We start from the raw sequence: 6472 nt of genomic DNA on the forward strand, positions 1-6472 counted from the left end.
AAGGCCAGGCTGGATGTGGCTCTGGGCAGCCTGGTCTGCTGGTAGGTGACCCTGCACATAGCAGGGGGTAGGAACTGAATGATCATTGTGGTCCTTTTCAATTCAGGCCATTCTATGATTCCACGATTCTATAATTCTATGATATGATTCTATGATTTACATTGCAAATGTATAAGAAAAACAAAAAGAATATGATAAATGAGTCTCGCCATCAGAAATACTTCTTCTCAGAATTGTGCCTGCCAGAGGGACTGTGTTAATTGGTGCTGAGTTATTTAGGGGACAGAGGTGTTATGAACAGACAAACATACCCACCAATAAACTACACTGCCCTTCTGTCACGGTAGCTTTGTGAACAAAGTGCAGCATTACCGGGGTGTCTTGACAGATTCATAGTTTTGATTTTCTTTTAGTGGCCTCTTCAAGTGTTAATAAAAATATAAAAGTTTTATGTCTGTTTCAGAATTATTTGGAGCGCAGCCTTCTGCTGTCGTGCTTCAGAGAATGTCAAATAGAACCTGAAGGGAAAGGTCATGGAACCCAGCTCTCACAAATCAGATTCCTGTGCCAAAGGGAATAAGGTTCTCCACCTGTGCGGAGATTTTACGCTTAACTGCACCCATGGTTTTTCACCAAAGGGAATCAGTCAGTTTTGTGCATGCAGTGGATGGGGCGGGGGGAGGTATTAATCACGGTGACAGGCGTCAAGTCAGCCACAGCTGTCAGAATTGTCACCAGCTGATGTTGGGCTTTGGAGGTATTTAGCAGAAATGGCATCGTTACAACTTTAAAGGCAGCAAAATAGAGTTAAAAGGGAGACAGAGGCAGAGGGAGGGTAACAAAACAAAGTGGCAAGTGGGCTCAGTGCTTCTGTTTGCTGCCTCTGCCACCCAACTGGCAGCACGTGCAGAGAAGTCGATCCAAAGGCATGAAAACCTCTCCACCGAAGACATAAAGCAGTTTATTTCAGCTGCAGCCAACATGAAATTTCCCCCTTTCTTTCTCTAGAGTAAATAATTAAAAGCATTAGAGCTTGTTGGCATTGTGCTACACCGCATCGTGTCACATTCCATAAGCGCTTTGCCGTGAGATAATGGAACTGTGTGTTTCCAGAGTCTGATTCATTCACAAGCCCAGGATGTGTACAACTGAAAGAGAAAGGGACAAAACTCTCCCTCGGATGTCTGTGCTGCGCAGCAACCAGCAGCTCTTGTAAGTCCAAACCCAAGCTAACCTTACAGTAAATTCTTAGCGTGATTTGCAGCATATTAATCTCTCACCCTGACCATGGGAGTGAGCACCTGGCTCTGTCATGCAGCTGAACTGGATGTGAGCTGTATCACTTTGGATTTGCAATAGGACGGTCTCTTGATCATGAGCCACTTGCCAGTGCCAACATTGTAAAAATTATATAAAACAGACAATTTCCTCAGCTGCTATAAATAGTCAGCTTTGCTGATGAAGCTGGGATCTGTCAGTCCCTTTAGATATGTAGCTAAGTCACAGCAGTTTAGAATCATAGATTCTGAAGGGCATGAGCAAAAGAGAGGCTGCTTTGTTCCTTTTAAATTTAGGAAAAAAACAAGCAAAGATCAAGTCTGTATGTCAAAGCTTTTCCAATGTAGGTATATGACAAAAAAAAAACAAAACTATTTGACAGAGCTGTACAGCAAAATCTTTGTGTTCATTTGCTATTACTGCAGCCAAAGACACCCTTTGCTGATACACTGTAGTTCTGGGAACTGCTTCATGCAGAATCTTCAGAAACTTGCCAGTGTAATCATGTCTGGTTGGATGGACAAGGCTGAACTGTGTGGTTTTCTCTTTATTTATATGTTTGTCTCCATCTGTATGGAAGTCACTCAACAGAGGCAGAGAAAGCAGATGGACCCCTCTGTACAAAGGAGCTCCTCCGTGCCTGTAGTCGGAAAACATCAGAGAAATATGCAGCATTTCTTTCAAGAAGAATAACCTTACATGGAATAACAGTCACGTTTCTTAAATGTGCAGCGGGGGGCAGCAAATCTGAGACTTATTTCCATTCCTCCAGGGCTTCTACGTGGGTGGGGTGGCACCCAGCTGCTTGTGCTGAGCCTGCATGAGTTGGATGCCACTGAACGGAGCCCGGTGAGGAGCAATCATCCAGGTGGCATAAGCATCGCCTAATCCTCAGTCACAGAGTACACAGTCAGTACCCTGACTGACTGCAGATGAGTTTTAGAGTTTATGTAGCATACACTTACACGTATAAAGCACGGGGAACTGAATACACTTCAATAAAGGTGCACATATTCAGAAGTACCTTCTGCATCAATTCTTTCAAAAAGAGGGAGCAGCAAGTTCCCAGCTGCATGGTGGGTACTGCTTATAGGCACAGCCGATTAGAAGCATTTGTTGGCTGTAATTTGACACGGGCAGCAACTCAGGTTCAGGGCACAGGCACTCTTTCATTCAAGCCAATGGATTTTCTTGCCTAGCATGCAGATGCTGTGCCTTGTAGCAGCTTGTATGCTTAGACCAGAATCGTGGAATCACAGAATGGTTTGTTTTGGAAGGGATCTTGAAGATCATCTAGTTTCAGCCTCCCTGCTGTAGGTAGAGACACCTCTCTCTAGACCAGGTTGCTCACAGCCCCATCCAGCCTGGCCTTGAATGCTTCTGGGGAGGGGCATCTACATCTCTGGGCAACCTGTGCCAGTATCTCACCACCCTTACTGTAAAGAATTTCTTCCTGATATCTAGTCTAAAACTATTCTCTCCCAGTTTAAAGCTATTTCCTCTTGTCCTGTCACTACATGCCCTTAAAAATGCCAGCAGTTGAGTGGTTTGAGCCTCCAAAGTTTGCCACTGCGTCCACACTATAGTGTCAGTGTCGATAGAGCTGCTCCTTTTTTGTAATTCCAGCAGCAAAACCATCCTAGTATCCACAGCTCCAAGCAAATTTGCTTAGATGTGCACTGTAGAAGGCACTTTCTCGTATTACAAGTAATTTATTTAAGAACTTAAATATGTTATCCAATTCTAACTAACTCATTTACACTCTGCCAGGTATTCTGTTGGTTTTTTTTACCTTGCCCTGTTTAAGGTAATGATTCTTCATAAACTGTCAGAGTCTGAATAAGAAGCTTCTGCCTTGTTTTTAGTGGCCTTTTATTAACTTCGATAATGGACACCATGGGTTAAAAGTCAGCAAAGCATCCTTTGACAGTGACATGGACCTTTTAAAAAGCATTACTTGCAGGGTGTACAATTCAATCAGATGCATACTAATGAAAGAACAACCACCCAGAGCTCTCGTTGACTGTGTAGAGCCAAAGCTTGACAGCCTAGCATCAAGTACAAAATTGATTTAAACCCCAAAAGTCAATATTTTGCTTTTGCAAAGGCACTCTGGCACTTGAGAGGAAAGTTTGCATGTACTGTACACATTAGATGGGAAAAATACTGAGAAGATGGCTTGTTTGGACTTGATTTTGTGCACCTGTTGTTTTCTATAAACTGCAAAAGCAGCAAAGTGTTAATCTGTGCTGCTAGAGAGAAGCTTCAACTCTTACTATATGTGCACATATAACATTAGGTGGGCCTGATTTTTGATGAAATTCACCTGAACAAATGAAGTTACTGAAGCAGGGGGGATGGCAATGATCCGATTCGGCTTCAACAGTGACATGGACCTTTTAAAAAGCATTAAAAAGTAAAAAGCTCAGCTTGGAGAACCAGCACGTATGCTTTTCAGCTCAAGGTGAGGACTGGGCTTTTCTCTGGTTGGAGTCCTTGGTGGAATAGCAGCTCCCTTTTATGCTGTTACTTAAAATAAGACAGAGAAAAAAAAATAAAGGTAGCTTTCCTACTGTTGTTTAGCTACTTCATGGAAATTATCCATCGGTTCCCTGTTTGCTTTTATGATTCATTTTGTTGCTTAGTATTTTGAAAACCAGCAGTGCAGTGTGTTGTCAGAACAAAAGATACATTTCACAGCAAGGTACAAGCACTCCTCTTGATGGTGGGAGAAGCCAGTCTGAAGACCAATTCGGTGGATATTCATCTCAAGGAGAAATTCAGTCATTCAGAATCTAAAAGAGACCTTTGAATTGCACCACTGATCGCAGCTTTTAAGTCTTAGGGAGGGAAAACTGACATCTACATGCAGCTACATCATCTGGATACTGACAACCTGATTCACCTCTATCTCCATTTTGGTGGCTTTATCATTAGACTGTCCCAGTGTATACAGAGCCCGGCGTCAGATGTTTCTTAGAGGAGGGAGTTTCGTACAAATTGCTGTTTAAACTCTCAGCGCCCCCTAAAAGGTGCTGGAGAAGACCTGCTTCAGTCTTTTATAGCCCACCTGACGTCAGGAGGTCCATCTGTTTAACAAGTGGAAGCCCCCTAGTTCCCATCACCAATGGCACCCAAAGGAACAGAGAGTCGGTGGAGGTATTTTCAGCTGGCTGATGGTGTGAGGGTTGTGAGCTTCCATCTGCAGCTGGTTGAGGCATGGTCCTGGAGCCAAAGCAAGGCTCTTAGCTTTCCTGGCTGTCAAATGCAGGAGTGAATTACTTTTAAACAGATTATTTCCTCTGCAATGAGGGATTTCTGTGTGGGTACGAGCACTGCTGACCAAAGTCACACTGCCACGGTAGTCGTCACAGCTACTGTGCAGTCTGAGTTCAAGGGAGGAACGAGTGATTCATCCTGCCTGTTTTTATGTCCAGTGAGTAAAGAGAAATATTTCCTCTGTCTAACCCAGACACTGGTCAGGCATCAGGCCATCAGAATACAGCAGACATATGAATGACAAATGTGTGGAGGCATCGAGCAAGCTGGGGAAAAAAAAAAAAAAAGAAGAAGATGAGTGAGTGCATTTTTAACTTTGAGGTTAGCACATTTGTCCTGAACACAATCCCAAAACCTAATGAATCAAAAAGTGTAATCGTTACATAGACTAATTTCATAACAGCATTGCTCACTGAAGACTAAGGAAAAGAAAAGGAACATGAAGTTCAGAGCTTTTATTCAAATTTTGTCACATTAGCTCCTCACTGGCAATCTTTTTATGGTTCACATTTATTCAGTTCTTCATTCACACATTTCTCTCCAATATTTGCCAAGTACAAGCTTCATTAACTGAGTTATCTTGCAGTCCTGCTTCATCTGTGGTTACCAAGCCAGTGTTAGTCGATGGCATTTTAATGTCAAGAAACAAACAAAAAAGCAACACAAGAGCAACTTGATTTTTTTGGGTGTTTTTTCTCAGTCAGGATTTCAGTGTTACATTTGAATGTTGACATATTTCATATGAGACACACTTTGAAGAGCCGTTAGAGAAAACTAACCTTACAGGGATATGAATTAAACTCTCAGCTATTTAGACTTTCACAGTGCCTAGCTATCTTCTAGAGATATTGAACTTCAGCACTGGGACCCTACATCACTGGCACATGGCATCCAAGGCTGTGAGAACTCCTGTGCTGTTGATGGATAGTGGGCATGCTGGTGATGGGTTGATGGTTGGATTAGATGATCTTAGATTTCCAACCTTCATGATTCCATGATTCTAAGATCTGTTTTGCTGTCCCTTCAAGACCAAAATTGCTTCGTAGGCTGTGTTCCGTAGACTCTGGGAACAGTTAGAAATTTGAGGAAGGTTGTTATTTTCTGGGGTGTTTTATTATTCCTCAGTGCTCTGTTAGCTTACCTGGTCCTTCTGAAAAGAGGGACTGATAAAATCTAAGGGTTTTTTTTTTTTTGGAAACCTTCAGCAAGGAGGAAAATGCAGAAAATTGTGCTCGTGAGTAAAGCAGGATAACCTTCAAGTAATCATAATTAGTCATCTTATAACTGATTTTAAAATGTTGTGGGAAATGTAATATCTTGTGTGCAGAGGTCACAAGGTCTGGCTTCTCTAGAAGGTCCTCTGAATTTCTGCAATTATTTGTCCCAACAGAGATTTGCTTTTAAATGTAGAAAGCTCAGTGTGACTTCCCCTCTATCCCTTCTATGTAAAGGGATCTGTAAAAATTCAGTTCTGCCTAAGTAGGTGTAACTATAGAGTGTTTGTATATAACATAAAGCAGGATAATCTGAGCGTCTGCCCAGTGTTTAAGTTACAGGCACATACACAATTTAAGAGAGCCACTGCTGCCAGCATTAAGGTTCTGCTTCCCATGGGGCCAAACGTCCACACACTTCACCATCACTCAGAAATTGTGGAAGAAGATAAAGAGAGCATATTCAAATAAAGGGACAGTTGCAGTTTTAGGAAATCAAGGACTAATTCACCTCATGGGTTTCCATATCTTTTGCAAATCCCCTAGGATTTCTGTTACCACAGAGGGTAAGAACCTCAATAGTTTTGTTGCATCAAGAAAATCCTGCAGAGCTGCAGTAATTGTCAGCAGGGAGATTTTATAGCTTGTGCTTTCATCTGCACCTTTTTTCTAATGTTCCTCCACTTGAGAAGAGGAAAATA

The sequence above is a fragment of the Meleagris gallopavo genome, chromosome 1 (assembly GCF_000146605.3).
Source record: "Meleagris gallopavo isolate NT-WF06-2002-E0010 breed Aviagen turkey brand Nicholas breeding stock chromosome 1, Turkey_5.1, whole genome shotgun sequence".
NCBI lineage: Eukaryota > Metazoa > Chordata > Aves > Galliformes > Phasianidae > Meleagris > Meleagris gallopavo.